Source organism: Cololabis saira, chromosome 16 (genome assembly GCF_033807715.1).
Source record: "Cololabis saira isolate AMF1-May2022 chromosome 16, fColSai1.1, whole genome shotgun sequence".
Lineage (NCBI taxonomy): Eukaryota > Metazoa > Chordata > Actinopteri > Beloniformes > Belonidae > Cololabis > Cololabis saira.
Window position 1 is genome coordinate 5,322,806 of NC_084602.1, and position 16,591 is coordinate 5,339,396.

Below are 16,591 nucleotides of genomic sequence, written 5' to 3' on the forward strand. Positions count from 1 at the left end.
TTTGACTTTTTTCTCAATATTTTGACTTTTTTTTCGACATTTCGACTTTTTTCTCAACATTTCGACTTTTTTCTCGACAAGTGCATAATGAAAAAAAAATCTTCCTCCTCTAAAATATTATTTTTATTTTTCTCCTGCCTGGCCCTAATACTATCATACTATTACATTGCATCATATTTTTATTCATCAAAAACTAAACCAGAATCCAGAACCAGAAAGTTGCTTCTCATTAAACACGCCTGATTGATTAGACGTGAGTAAGAGTGAGCATCTCTATAAAAACACAATACCGAGGAGGAATGACTCAAGCAGGGGTCTTAGATAAGTGTTAGTAGATGCCATCAGTCTGGGAAATGTCATAAGACCATCTTTCAGTGAGAGTGGTGATTTTATTGAAAAAACTCAACAAGTATGGGTTGTTTCATGTTTCAAAGAATCTGCTCTGACAACATCTGCTCTTTTAAATAATTTAGCAGTTCAGCTTACATTTGCTAAATTGCATCTGAACGTACAACGTGTACAGTATTAGAGTGTATTAAACTGGATAAACCAGAGCAAAGAGGAGACGTTTGCCCAAAATATACAACGCCACCTTTATAAAAGTGTGAAACTAAAATGCTGCTGGGATTGTATGTCCCAGCAGTATTATATTGTATGAGCTGCAGTAAACGTTAGGCAAGGCAAGTTTATTTGTATAGCACAATTCAACACAAGGTAATTCAAAGTGCTTTACATCAACATTAAAAGCGGCAAGACACAATTAAACATCCATCCATCCATCCATTATCTATACCCGCGTTATCCTTTGCATGGTCATGAGGGTCTGCTGGAGCCTATCCCAGCTATTTTCAGGCGACAATTAAACAGTGAATAACAAATCAAATGAAATAAAATGATAAGAAAAGAGGTAAAATAATAAAAAGCACAAGTTGTTGAGGGCAGTAGAGTACAGCAGGTCTTAAAATGGCAAGAATTACGTTTCTATACGGTCAAAACGTACAAAGACCGGGTCAAATACGGTATTACAAAAGTAATCTGTAACAATTCGTACGGTGAATTAAACCGATTTGACAATTCTATGCCACAATGCCTGTTTCCAGGTCTTATTTCACACAACTGACGAGAATTACATTTCTATACGGTCAAAAGGTACAAAACGTTCAAGAGTGAAGCTGTGTAGTTGAAGACTGAACCAAAACACTAAGAGCCTGACTGAGACTGAGGAAACCATCACTTCAAGTTATAGCTCTTAAAAGTCGTATCATGGGGTATACTCAGTTTTTAGTTTCTTTTTTCCTTTTTTTTAACTTAGTCTTAGTTTATCTTAATGATAAATCTGAGTTTATCACTTGTAGTTTCCACCTGCTTCCCTTGCAGATGGATGATGCATATACAGTTAAACCACACGTCAGCCTCGGATAAAACATGACCATGAAGTTATGAAGCTGAGCCTGTTGTTGAGCAAAAAGCCATTAGTCTGACAACCACCATCTGTGTTTGCACGTGTGAAGAGCAAACTAAAATCATGGCTCCAACAGCCAACAGGTCCTCAAACACAACCCCTACTGAACACATGACATTGCTACAGAAGAGTATTAGGGCCAGGCAGGAGAAAAATAAAAAGAATATTTTAAAGGAAATGTAGAAAATTTGAATATTGTGATTTTCTGAATGCAATTACAAAAACAATTAAAGCTGCAAGCAGCGATGAACGGGCCCTCGCACTCACGGCCACCCCCCCCCCCCCCCCATAAGCATATCAGACAGGACACCACCCACGACTTCCTATGTCAAACCATTCAAAAGTTATAGCAGAAAAAAGGGACAACCATTCAGAAGAAGGGGCGGGGCTAATTCAGGCCAATGAAGGTCAAGGACTCCATACAGAATCTGATGACACCACCCCCGACTCTCTATGTCAAACCCTTCCAAAGTTATAGCAGAAAATCGGGACAACCAATCAGAAGAAGGGGCGGGGCTAATTAAGGCCAACGAAGCTTAAGAACTCATTACAGAGTCCCATGACACCACCCACAACTTCCTATGTCAAACCATTAAAAAGTTATAGCAGAAAAAAGGGACAACCAATCAGAAAAAGGGGCGGGGATAATTCAGGCCAACTAAGCTTAAGGACTCATTACAGAGTCCCATGACACCACCCACGACTTCCTATGTCAAACAATTAAAATGTTATAGCAGAAAAAAGGGACAACCAATGACAAGAAGGGGCGGGGCTCATTCTAGCCAATGAAGGTCAGGACTCCATAAAGAATCTGATGACACCACCCATGACTCTCTATGTCAAACCATTCCAATGTTATAGCAGAAAATCGGGACAACCAATCAGAAGAAGGGGCGGGGCTAATTAAGGCCAACGAAGCTTAAGGACTCATTACAGAGTCCCATGACACCACCCACAACTTCCTATGTTAAACCATTCAAAAGTTATGGCAGATAAAAGTATTCTAGGGGGCGCTGTTGACGCCCATTAATGCAAACCATGAAATATCAAATTTATTGCCAAGCCTGGCTTGCATGCAAAATTTGGTGACTTTTGGAGAACTATCAAATATGGACCAATCACATGAAGGGGGGGCCCGCCTTTTGGCGTCTAGCGTCGCCACGGTAACACTTTTGAAAGAGAAAAGTAATGCGTGTTGTCACAGGACGGAGACGCACATTTTGATGTATAACACACCTGGGTGCACATTACGGTTCGGGCTGAATTAACTGCCGAAGGAATGGCATAAATTTCGCCAAAATGACACAATTTATTCAAAATGGCCGACATCCTGTTCGGTTTCGGCCATGGCTCCAAGAGACTTTTCTTTAAGTTGTGCCATGATACAGGTGTGTAGCGATTTTCGTGCATGTACGTCAAACCTTATTGTGGGGCTTAGGCACAAAGTTTTCTGGGGGGCGCTGTTGAGCCATTTTGCCACGCCCATTAATGCAAACCATGAAATATCAAATTTATCACCAGGCCTGGCTTGCATGCCAAATTTGGTGCCTTTTGGGGAACTATCAAATATGGACCAATCAGATGAAGGGGGGGTGCGCTTGTTGGCGTCTAGCGTCGCCACGGTAACACTTTTGAAAGAGAAAAGTAATGCGTGTAGTCGCAGGATGGAGACGCACATTTTGATGTATAACACACTTGGGTGCACGTTACGGTTCGGGCTGAATTAACTGCCGAAGGAATGGCATAAATTGCGCCAAAGTGACACGATTAATTCAAAATGGCCGACTTCCTGTTCGGTTTCGGGCATGACGCCAAGAGACTTTTCTTTAAGTTGTCCCATGATACAGGTGTGTACCGATTTTTGTGCATGTACGTCAAACCGTATCGTGGGGCTTGAGGCACAAAGTTTTCAAGGGGGCGCTGTTGAGCCATATTACCACGCCCATCAATGCAAACCATTAAATATCAAATTTTTCGCCAGGCCTGACTTGGGTGCAAAATTTGGTGACTTTTTGGGCATGTTAAGGGGGGCAAAAAGGCCATCACTTTGTCAGAAGAAAAAAAAAAAAAATAATTAAAGCTGCAAGCAGCGATGAACGGGCCCTCGCACTCACGGCCACCGCCCCCATAAGCATATCAGAAATGACACCACCCACGACTCTCTATGTCAAACCATTCCAAAGTTATAGCAGAAAATCGGGACAACCAATCAGAATAAGGGGCGGGGCTAATTAAGGCCAACGAAGCTTAAGGACTCATTACAGAGTCCCATGCCACCACCCACGACTTCCTATGTCAAACCTTTCAAAAGTTATAGCATAAAAAAGGGACAACCAATCAGAAGAAGGGGCGGGGCTAATTCAGGCCAATGAAGGTCAAGGGCTCCATAAAGAATCTGATGACATCACCCACGACTCTCTATGTCAAACCATTCCAAAGTTATAGCAGAAAATCGGGACAACCAATCAGAAGAAGGGGCGGGGCTAATTCAGGCCAACGAAGCTTGAGGACTCATTACAGAGTCCCATGACACCACCCACAACTTCCTATGTCAAACCATTCAAAAGTTATGGCAGATAAAAGTATTCTAGGGGGCGCTGTTGAGCCGTTAGGCCACGCCCATTAATGCAAACCATGAAATATCAAATTTATCGCCAAGTCTGTCTTGCATGCAAAATTTGGTGACTTTTGGAGAACTATCAAATATGGACCAATCAGATTTCAAAATGGCCGACTTCCTGTTCGGTTTCGGCCATGGCTCCAAGAGACTTTTCTTTAAGTTGTGCCATGATACAGGTGTGTAGTGATTTTCGTGCATGTACGTCAAACCGTATTGTGGGGCTTGAGGCACAAAGTTTTCAGGGGGGCGCTGTTGAGCCATTTTGCCACGCCCATTAATGCAAACCATGAAATATCAAATTTATCGCCAGGCCTGACTTGCATGCCAAATTTGGTGCCTTTTGGGGAACTATCAAATATGGACCAATCAGATGAAGGGGGTGTGCGCTTGTTGGCGTCTAGCGTCGCCACGGTAACACTTTCGAAAGAGAATAGTAATGCGTGTAGTCGCAGGATGGAGACGCACATTTTGATGTATAACACATCTGGGTTCACGATACGGTTCGGGCTGAATTAACTCTCGAAGGAATGGCATATATTGCTCCAAAATTACGCGATTAATGCAGAATGTTCAAAATGGCCGACTTCCTGTTCGGTTTCGCCCATGGCGCCAAGAGACTTTTCTTTTAGTTGCGACATGATACAGGTGTGTACCGATTTTCGTTCATGTACGTCAAAGCGTATTATGGGGCTTGAGGCGCAAAGTTTTTTCTGTCTGAACCAATCAGATGAAGGGTGGGCACGCTTTTTGGCGTCTAGCGTCGCCACGGTAACGCTTTCGAAAGAGAAAAGTAATGCGTGGGGTCGGATGATGGAGACGCACATTTTGATGTATAACACACTTGGGGGAACGTTACAGTTCGGGCTGAATTAACTTTCGAAGGAATGGCATAAATTTCGCCAAAATGACACGACTAATTCAAAATGGCCGACATCCTGTTCGGTTTCGGGCATGACCCCAAGAGACTTTTGTTTAAGTTGTCCCATGATACAGGTGTGTACCGATCTTCGTCCATGTACGTCTAACAGTATCGTGGGGCTTGAGGCACAAAGTTTTCAAGGGGGCGCTGTTGAGCCATTTTGCCACGCCCATTAATGCAAACCTTTAAATATCAAATTTTTCGCCAGGCCTGACTAGGGTGCAAAATTTGGTGACTTTTTGGGCATGTTAAGGGGGGCAAAAAGGCCTTCACTTTGTCAGGAAAATAATAATAATAATAATAATAATTAAAGCTGCAAGCAGCGATGAACGGGCCCTCGCACTCACGTCCACCGCCCCCATAAGCATATCAGAAATGACACCACCCACGACTTCCTATGTCAAACCATTCAAAAGATATCGCAGAAAAAAGGGACAACCAATCAAAAGAAGGGGCGGGGCTAATTCAGGCCAATGAAGGTCAAGCACTCCATACAGAATCTGATGACACCAACCACGACTCTCTATGTCAAACCATTCAAAAGTTATAGCAGAAAATCGGGACGACCAATCAGAAGAAGGGGCGGGGCTAATTTTCACCAATTATGGTCAAGGACTCAATACTGAGTCCCATGACACCACCCACGACTCTTTATGTCAAACCTTTCAAAGGTTATGGCAGAGAAAAGTATTTTAGGGGGCGCTGTTGAGCCGTTAGGCAACGCCCATTAATGCAAACCATGAAATATCAAATTTATCACCAGGCCTGGCTTGCATGCAAAATTTGGTGACATTTGGAGATCTATCAAATATGGACCAATCAGATGAAAGGGACGAGCGCTTTTTCGCGTCTAGCGTCGCCACGGTAACACTTTTGAAAGAGAAAAGTAATGTGCGTCGTTGCAGGACAGAGACGCACATTTTGATGTAAAAAAAAACACAAAAATTGCTGACAAAAGTTTCGGGAAGCCAGGCTCGAACTCCCGACCTCTGGCACCAAAGACCGCTATGATCTGGCTGAGCTACGTCTCAGCCATTGCTTTTGCTTTGACTTACTGGCTTAAGAGAGACCAACAGAGCAATAAAATGTCTGGAACTTTTTTTCATAATTTTTTTAATATTTGTAAGGTATAAATATTAGTAAAACACTACTATTTCATTTATTACTCTTTCTGTAAGCATTCTACCGAGGTTCTAACCGGGCTGAGCACGGGACTATTTCTGACGTCACCACATTACAACAGCTGATCGGTCGGGGGGCGGGGCCGTCATCACCCTACTCGCCACTGATTGGTCGGGGGGCGGGGCCGTCATCACCCTACTCGCCACTGATTGGTCGGGGGGCGGGGCCGGCAGACGTTTGAATCAGGAAGCGGGAGTCAAACCATTAAAAAGTTACAGCAGAAAAAAGGGACAACCAATCAGAAGAAGGGGCGGGGCTAATTAAGGCCAACGAAGCTTAAGGACTCATTACAGAGTCCCATGACACCACCCACAACTCTCTATGTCAAACCATTCAAAAGTTATGGTAGAGAAAAGTTTTCTAGGGGGCGCTGTTGAGCCGTTAGGCCACGCCCATTAATGCAAACCATTAAATATCACATTTATCGCCAAGTCTGGCTTGCATGCAAAATTTGGTGACTTTTGGAGAACTATCAAATATGGACCAATCACATGAAGGGGGGGCGCGCCTTTTGGCGTCTAACGTCGCCACGGTAACACTTTTGAAAGAGAAAAGTAATGCGTGGTGTCGCAGGATGTAGACGCACATTTTGATGTATAACACACCTGGGTGCACGTTACGGTTCGGGCTGAATTAACTGCCGAAGGAATGGCATAAATTTCGCCAAAATGACACAATTTATTCAAAATGGCCGACGTCCTGTTCGGTTTCGGCCATGGCTCCAAGAGACTTTTCTTTAAGTTGTGCCATGATACAGGTGTGTAGCGATTTTCGTGCATGTACGTCAAACCGTATTGTGGGGCTTGAGGCACAAAGTTTTCCGGGGGGCGCTCTTGAGCCATTTTGCCACGCCCATTAATGCAAACCATGAAATATCAAATTTATCGCCAGGCCTGGCTTGCATGCCAAATTTGGTGCCTTTTGGGGAACTATCAAATATGGACCAATCAGATGAAGGGGGGGTGCGCTTGTTGGCGTCTAGCGTCGCCACGGTAACATTTTTGAAAGAGAAAAGTAATGCGTGTAGTCGCAGGATGGAGACGCACATTTTGATGTATAACACATCTGGGTTCACGATACGGTTCGGGCTGAATTAACTCTCGAAGGAATGGCATATATTGCTCCAAAATTACGCGATTAATTCAGAATGTTCAAAATGGCCGACTTCCTGTTCGGTTTAGGCCATGGCGCCAAGAGACTTTTCTTTAAGTTGTGACATGATACAGGTGTGTACCGATTTTCCTTCATGTACGTCACACCGTATTATGGGGCTTGAGGCACAAAGTTTTTTCTGTCGAACCAATCAGATGAAGGGTGGGCGCGCTTTTTGGCGTCTAGCGTCGCCACGGTAACGCTTTTGAAAGAGAAAAGTAATGCGTGTTGTCGCAGGATGGAGACGCACATTTTGATGTATAACACACCTGAGTGCACGTTACGGTTCGGGCTGAATTAACTTTCGAAGGAATGGCATAAATTTCGCCAAAATGACACGATTAATTCAAAATGGCCGACTTCCTGTTTGGTTTCGGGCATGACGGCAAGAGACTTTTCTTTAAGTTGTCCCATGATACAGGTGTGTACCGATTTTCGTGCATGTACGTCAAACCGTATTGTGGGGCTTGAGGCACAAAGTTTTCAAGGGGGCGCTGTTGAGCCATTTTGCCACACCCAATAATGCAAACCATTAAATATCAAATTTTTCGCCAGGCCTGACTTGGGTGCAAAATTTGGTGACTTTTTGGGCATGTTAAGGGGGGCAAAAAGGCCATCACTTTGTCAGGAAAATAATAATAATAATAATAATAATAATAATAAAAATTCCTGCAAATACAATAGGGCCTTCGCACTGAAGGTGCTCGGGCCCTAATAATAAAAATTCCTGCAAATACAATAGGGCCTTCGCACTGAAGGTGCTCGGGCCCTAAAAATGTCATCCATTCTGGATTCATTACAAATCAACTGAAATATTGCAAGGCTTTTATTATTTTAATATTGCTGACCATGGCTTACAGCTTAAGAAAACTCAAATATCCTATCTCAAAAAATTAGAATATTCTGGGAATCTTAATCTTAAACTGTAAGCCATAATCAGCAATATTAAAATATTAAAAGGCTTGCAATATTTCAGTTGATTTGAAATGAATCCAGAATGTATGACATTTTTGTTTTTTTAATTGCATTACAGAAAATAAAGAACTTTATCACAATATTCTAATTTTCTGAGACAGTCCTGTATGCACTTCGAGAAAAAAGTCGAAATGTCGAGAGAAAAGTCGAAATGTCTAGAATAATGTTGAAGTACAATTTCAAGAAAAAAGTCGACTTGAAATTGTATTTCAACATTAATCTCAACATTTCAACTTTTTTCTCGAAGTGCACAATAAAAGAAAATCTTCCCCTCTCAGATATTTTTTCTTTTCCATGGCCCTAATACTCTTCCGTACATTCCAAAGAGCTGCAGAAGAGAAAAATGGCGTCAATATCTTTCACTATAACTATGCTCATATTGGAATTTAGCAAAAAGTTTAAACATGGAAGATCTGCAGTTAAAACAGTCCATAGAAAGACAAGAAACGATGTTTTAAAGCCACAATTGACGACTACAGTTCCATCTAAATGAGACGAACAAATACAGTAGCTTTTTTCCATTCCAGTGGTAATTATTTGTTGTTTTTTTTTGTGGTGACTGGTTTGTTGACAGTTAACATTCGACAAGTCCAAGAGAATCTGTAAAAACCTGTGAGACGTTTCATAGCATTTCAGTTCAGGACGAGTGTTCAGTTCCAGGCAACGCGCTGTGAAATACGAGTCTGATGACCTGGTGACTGACCAGAGTCACATGGTATTTGGGCTTCTCAATGCACATCCGCAAACACACAGACATTAACGCGCCAACACGAAACATGCATTCCAAGGATTTTATACAGAATCTAACATGAAATTTAAATGAAATTATGCACGTCTTCATTCTTGGTTTTTCTGTTCGATTGTGCACGGACACGACTGGAAGTGGTTCATATGATTTCCTGGCGCCAAACTGATTTTAGATCTGATCCTGCTTCATGTTTTTGAGTCTTTGATAATACTTTTTATAAGACATGTCCTCGGTTTGACTCGGACTACAAGGCACCCACGACAAACCCAAGTCCATTCCCACAGATCTCAGCCATCTCCTGTCACTTCCGGCATGCCCCAGGGCTCAGTCTTGGGCCCTCTTCTCTGCATTATCTATGTTTTTCCCCTTTGGCAGTATTTTCCATCATTATAACATTCTTTTTCACTGTTACACAAAGGACACCCAGTTCTATATCTCCAGAAAACCCTCCCTCCTCACCTTCCCCCCTCAACACCTGTCTTAACTAAATCTGTTCCTGGGTTTCATCCAACTTTCTCAAACTAACCAGTAGCAAGACCAAACTTCTTTTAATTGGTTCCAAATGAACTTTATCTAAAATAGATAGTTTTACCATCTCTTTTGACAACTCTTCTGTTGCCCCTTCCCCTCAGGTTAAGAGTCTGGGTGTCATCCTGGACATTCCGCTCTCATTCTAATCACTCATCAATAACATCACTGACTACGTTTACATGCAGTCAAAATTCGGGTTAAGGTCAATATTCCTGTTACTGAAACATTGGGAATAACCTTTTTGACCTTTTGACCTTTTTCATCCCCCAGACCACGTTTTTGCCTAAGCCCTTGCCGGTACCTCTGCCTTCGCTGACAGCTTTTTTGGACTTTGAACCTTGCCTGCCCCTCCTCGGATTTTTGCCTGATCCTTGCCTGCCTTGATTTGTTCAATAAATCTTTTGAACAGTTTTCCCTTTGTGTCTGCATTTGTGTCCATTCCTCGTGTGCCTGACAGAAAAATCTGGCCACAATGGACCCATCAGACATGAACCCCCTGCAAGCAGCGGTTTCTGAACATGGAGCCATTCTGGGATCCCAACAACAATCAAATACAACAACTGCAGGCTTCTTCGTCTTCTACTGCTGCTGCTCACGCCCCTTCTAGTCAGGATTATGTACGTCAGCCTGCTGCCAGAGAGCCCGAGCTACCCCCACCTCAACCTTACAATGGTGAGCCCGGAACCTGTCGTTCCTTTTTGTCTCAGTGTTCACTGATTTTTGAGCTGCAGGCCTCTGCTTTTCCTACCGAGCGCTCACGGTAGCCTATATAATCACGTTACTCACTGGCAAGGCAAGGGAGTGGGGAACAGCTATGTGGGATTCTGATAACCCTGTTTGTTTTTATTTTTTTTTTTTTTTTATTTTGCCTTTATTTAACCAGGTCGGTCCCGTTGAGACACAATGACCTCTTTTCCAAGGGAAGCCTGGCCAAGACAGCAGCATAAAAGTGATGTTTGTGATGACTACGACAAATTTGCTGATGAAATGAAGGAGGTTTTTGACCGTTCTGTCACGGGCAGAGATGCTGCCAAGCAAGTACTCCAACTCAAGCAAGGCAGCAGGTCTGTTTTTGATTATGCCATTGATTTCCGTACTTTGGCGGCCTCATGTGGCTGGGGGCATACCGCATTGTTTGATGCTTTTTTGAATGGACTCTCTGACACTGTAAAGGATGAAGTGGTGTCTCAGGACCTGCCTGAGGACTTCAAGGAGCTGGTGAAGCTGGCTGGTAGGATTGATGCTCGACTAAGGGAACGGCGCTCTGAGAGAGGTTCATTCCGCCCTCGTCCCCGGCTCACCGCTGCCCCCTCATTACCTGCACCTCTAGAGGCAGCCCCCCCTCCAGAACCCATGCAGCTTGATCGTGCTAAGCTGTCTCCTGAGGAGCGCATGCGCCGCCGCCTCCAGAATGCCTGTTTCTACTGTGGCCAGACGGGTCATCTCTGCCTCAAGTGTCCGTTAAAAGCCAACGCCCATCAGTAGAAACAGGGCTTCTGATGGGCACTGCCAAAAGTAATTCCCCTGCCAAGCGTTCTTTTGCCTGTTTTGCTGCTGCTGTCGGATGGTGCTCGTCCCCTCACAGCTCTCATAGACTCTGGTGCTGATGAAAGTTTCATCTGTGCTGCCACAGCTCGTCAGTTAAAGATCCCTGTGCTTCCCTTGAAGCAGCCCGTGTTGACTTGTGCTATTGATGGACGGAGTCTCATGCATATCACTCATGTCACAGAGCCTGTTGCATTGCGGATTTCTGGTAATCACAATGAACACATATCTTTTCATGTAATGGACACCCTTCATGTCCCCATTGTCCTAGGCTTTCCCTGGCTGTCAGTTCACAATCCTCATGTTAACTGGGCTGAAAACACAATTATGAGTTGGAGTTCATTTTGCCATTCTCACTGCTTAACCTCTGCTGCCACCTCTCTCTCCCTGGAGCCAGATAGGACTGAGGAGTTCCCAGACTTGTCGGTCCCCCCTGAGTACCTGGACTTAAAGACTGTTTTTAGTAAGTCCCGTGCTGTCTCCCTTCCTCCTCACAGGCCTTATGAGTGTTCGATTGACCTCCTGAATCGAGCCATGCCCCCCAAGGGGCGCCTCTATTCTCTTTCACCTACAGAAACTGAGGCGATGAAGAAGTACATTCCGGAGTCCCTGGCCGCTGGCATAATCCGCCCATCATCCTCCCCGGCTGGTGCAGGCTTCTTCTTTGTTGGAAAGAAGGATGGAGGACTCAGGCCATGCATCGATTTGAGAGGTTTAAATGATATCACTGTGAAAAACCGTTACCCATTGCCACTCATGTCTAGAGCCTTTGAATTATTACAAGGTGCTAAAGTCTTCACTAAACTTGACCTGCGTAATGCCTACCACCTGGTGAGGATAAAGGAGGGAGATGAATGGAAGACAGCCTTCAACACTCCCACAGGGCATTATGAATATCTTGTTTTGCCTTTTGGTTTGACTAATGCCCCTGCTGTTTTTCAGGCCTTGGTCAACGATGTGCTGAGAGACATGGTCAATCGTTTTGTTTTCTGTTATTTAGATGACATTTTGATTTTTTCTTCCTCCCTCGAACAACACAGACATCATGTCAGGCAGGTCCTCCAACGACTCCTGGAAAACCGTCTCTTTGTGAAGGCAGAGAAATGCAAGTTCCACTAAAGCAAAATGTCATTTTTGGGACACATTGTGAGTGCAGGCCAAGTTCATGTGGATCCCTCCAAAGTTAAGTCAGTCACTGATTGGCCCACCCCGACCACGAGGCGTGACCTCCAAGGCTTTTTAGGTTTCACCAATTTTTACCGCAAGTTTGTACGCAACTTTAGTACTGTTGCTGCCCCACTCACAGCTCTGACCTCTCCCAAGGTGCCTTTTCACTGGAATTCCCAGGCGGAGGATGCTTTTTCTGAGCTCAAGAACTGTTTCACTACTGCACCTGTTTTAACTGTCCCTGATCCCTCTCTGCAGTTCGTAGTGGAAGTTGAAGCCTCAGAGACCGGAGTCAGTGCAGTGCTGTCCCAGAGGTCCCCCAAGGACAACAAACTGCACCCCTGTGCCTATTATTCTCATCGCCTGTCTCCTACACCATAGGGGACCGTGAACTGTTGGCTGTGAGGCTGGCCCTTGAAGAGTGGCGGCACTACCTCGAGGGTACAGTTTTGCCCTTCTTCGTTTGGACGGATCAAAAGAATCTTGAGTATATCAGGACAGCTAAACGCCTCAATTCCCGCCAAGCTAGATGGTCTCTGTTCTTTTCACGTTTCCATTTTACCCTCTCATATCGCCCAGGTTCTAAGAACACTAAGCCTGATGCCTTGTCCAGGATTTATTCACCAGAGAAGGAGCCTGTAGCTCCTAAGCCCATTTTGTCTCCCGAGCTGATAGTCGGAGCTGCGAATTTTGACGTCGAGTCTCAGGTTTGGAGGGCCCAGCATCAGGAACCAGACCCAGGAAATGGGCCTACAGGCTGTTGTTTGTCCCCACAGCTGTTCGCCCTGCGGTACTGACCTGGGGACATGATTATAAGTTGTTGTGTCACCCTGGTATGAAGCGGACTCTGGCCTTCATTGAACAACGCTTCTGGTGGCCATCTATGAAGACAGATGTGGAGCAGTTTGTGGCGGCCTGTGATACATGCGCCCGGAACAAGCACAGTAACCAACCCCCAGCTGGCCTTCTCAGACCCCTTCCTGTTCCACATCAACCCTGGTCCCACATAGCCATCAATTTTGTCACGGGTCTGGAGGTGTCCGAAGGTAACACATGTATACTTACTGTTGTTGACAGATTCTCCGAAGCAGTTCATTTCATTCCTTTGACTAAATTTCCCACAGCCAAGGAGACGGCAGAACTGCTGATCACCCATGTTTTCAGGCTTCATGGTTTACCCCAGGATATTGTGTCAGACAGAGGCCCACAGTTCTCTGCTCAATTCTGGAGGGCATTCTGCAAACAGCCTGTCATCTGGTTTTCATCCACAGACCAATGGCCAGACGGAGCGTGCTAACCAGGACCTGGAGGTGGTTCTCCGGTGCATGACCTCCTCCAACTCAGCATCTTGGAGTAAGATGCTTCCCTGGGTGGAGTATGCACATAACTCCCTTCCCACTACTGCTACTGGTCTTTCCCCTTTTCAGTGTTGCCTATGTTACCAGCCTCCACTGTTTCCTGCACAAGAAGAGGAAATGGCAGTTCCCTCAGCCCAGGCTTTTATTAGGCGATGTCGGCGAACCTGGGTGCAGGCCAGAACTTGTATGTTAAGGTCGGTGGCTTACTTCAAGAAGCAGGCTGACAAACGTCGCTCGGCAGCCCCCCTTTACAGTGTTGGACAGAAGGTCCTGCTTTCCACCAGGTATCTACCTCTGAGGGTCCTGTCCCGGAAGCTGGCGCCCTGGTTTGTTGGACCCTTCCCTATTTCCAAGATCATCAATCCTTCTGCTGTACGACTCTCACTGCCTCGGCCTATGCAACGTGTGCACCCTGCCTTTCATGTCTCCCAAGTCAAGCCTGTTGTTCTCAGCCCTTTGTCCCCTCCCTCCAAGCCCCCTCCGCCTCCCAGGGTTGTTGATGGTGGTGAGGTGTTTACTGTCCAGAAGTTGTTGAAGGTCCGCCGCAGGCGCAGGGGCCTCCAGTACCTGGTCGACTGGGAGGGCTATGGGCCTGAGGAGCGGTGTTGGGTCCCTTCCAGGTTCATCCTGGCTCGTTCCCTCATTGGGGACTTTCACCGTGACAATCCTGGTGCCTTGGATGGGACGCCAGGGGGCGTCCGTCGGAGAGGGGGTCCTGTCACGGTCTGAGGTTGAGTGGGTGTGTCTGGCTCCTTCCCACCTACCTGACAACACCTGCAATCACTCTAGTGCAATCATGCCCACAGCATTTAAGCCTCAGTCTCTCTTCAGTCCATGCCAGATTGTCTTGTGTTCTCCAAGCCTTCAGCCATTTATCAAGCCAAGTGAGTTTTTCAAGTTTTTGACCTTTTTAACCTTTTTCTGCCCCCAGACCACGTTTTTGCCTAAGCCCTTGCTGGTACCTCTGCCTTCGCTGACAGCTTTTTTGGACTTTGACCCTTGCCTGCCCCTCTTCTGATTTTTTCCTGATCCTTGCCTGCCCTGATTTGTTCAATAAATCTTTCCCTTGGTGTCTGCATTTGTGTCCATTCCTCGTGTGCCTGATATTATCCCTGTATACATGGTAATTAATAATTTGGGATATCTGGATCAAACCAGAGACGCACGGAGAACGTCATGACGCAATTCCTGTTATTTCTGTTATTTCCTGTTATTTCTTCTTCCTGTTTCCAAATCCAAAACAATAACAGCACGGCGGATAATGAAAAGCCCAGTAGAAGTCGTTTTGTTTCTCGGCCCTGTAGTTCGCCTTTTTCAGCGTCTTTCGTTCCTACAAATCCTGCTTTGCGCAACTTTTTCGCTCACCTTTTTGTAAATCTGGCTGTCCCGGTACTTTCTACCGTCTACAAATGACAAAATGTTCATATCTTTCATTACATTTATGAAGTGATTAGTTTCCTCCTGGTCTTGCGTTTCTCCATTTTTATAAGAACTTCCTGGACTCAAAAGAACAAGATTCCTTGCGAAAAGAACATGCAGAAACCAAATTCCTGTTCCTTTTGATGGGGAAATCCCGTTAGGAGTTTACATGACCAAATATTCAGTTAGAAAAGGAGTAACCCAGGGGTCATATTCAGGTTTTTAAAAACTGGAATATGAGCCAATTCTGTTGTGAGTGGTTAGATGAGGACCCAAGCGCAGGAGAGCAGAGTAGGAGGCCGGAGGCAGGAGTTCTCAACAAAAGGGTTTATTTACAAAAACAAGAACTAAAAGCGCTGCAGAGCAGGATCAACAAAAACCAGGATCATGAAAGACAAAAACTACGAGGAGACATGGAGGTAGACACAGTACGGACCGACAGGGAACAAAGGAATGACAAGACCAGATATACCCAGGGCATAACGAGACACAGGTGCAGACACAATCAGGGCAAATGGGAAACAGGAGGGACAGAACTGAAACTCAAAAACTGGGGGGGAAGTGTCAAACCCTGACAAATTCCAGTTATTCAAAGGGGTTATTGGTGTTTACATGGCCGTGCAAAACCGGGTTATTGATAATATTCTAGTTAGAAAAGGGTTATTGACTGCATGTAAACGTAGTCACTGACACTGCTCTTTTACCAGTTTTTTTAATATTCATGTACGAATTTGAATTTTTTGCTTTTGTTTGACTGACATGGAATGGAATTAGAGGAAATTCCGATAAAATATCGATACAATATAAATAGCATGTATCATCTGTCTTAACTGCTCTCAGTATCCTCCAGCTAGCTGCTGCACTTACATCACTCTGAACAAAATAAGTGCACAGTGCTTTTCAAATATTGGATTATTGACACTTAGAAACACAATAAGAGACTAAAACTAAATGAAACATGTATTATACACAAGCACTCGCAGGGAACATAGCTGTGTAAAAAGCAGGACCATTACATGAATTGCAGGAATGTGTTGGAAAGGTACCAGCACTTACTGTACTGTCCAGCCACCGTGAAATATCAATGTTCTCATCTGTTCCTGCTGAAGGACCACAGTTACACTGAGGTGGGATGTTTTGTGGACATGTACGGCTCTGAGGTTATTTTTATTTCTGGGTGTTTATCGTTGCAAATATCCGGTTCAGGTGTTAATTCAAAACTCAACACCAGAACAAGGAAGTACACACACATGACCCCCGTACTTGCTCCGTTTCCCTCCTGATCCACTTCACATTGGGAGAGGAGGTTTTTCCATTAGAGCCTCCACATCTCTTGATGCCTTTACTCTCTAATTCAAGCTTTCCAGTTTCAGCAAGGCCTTTGGTATCATCTTATTGATGCCTTACATATCCTGTTGATGCTAATTCTGTCTGATCCCCTCTTTTGGGTTTTTAATCTTGCTGATAGGGCTGACAGACAATACTGTTTTTTTTGTTATTATTGTTACTGTCA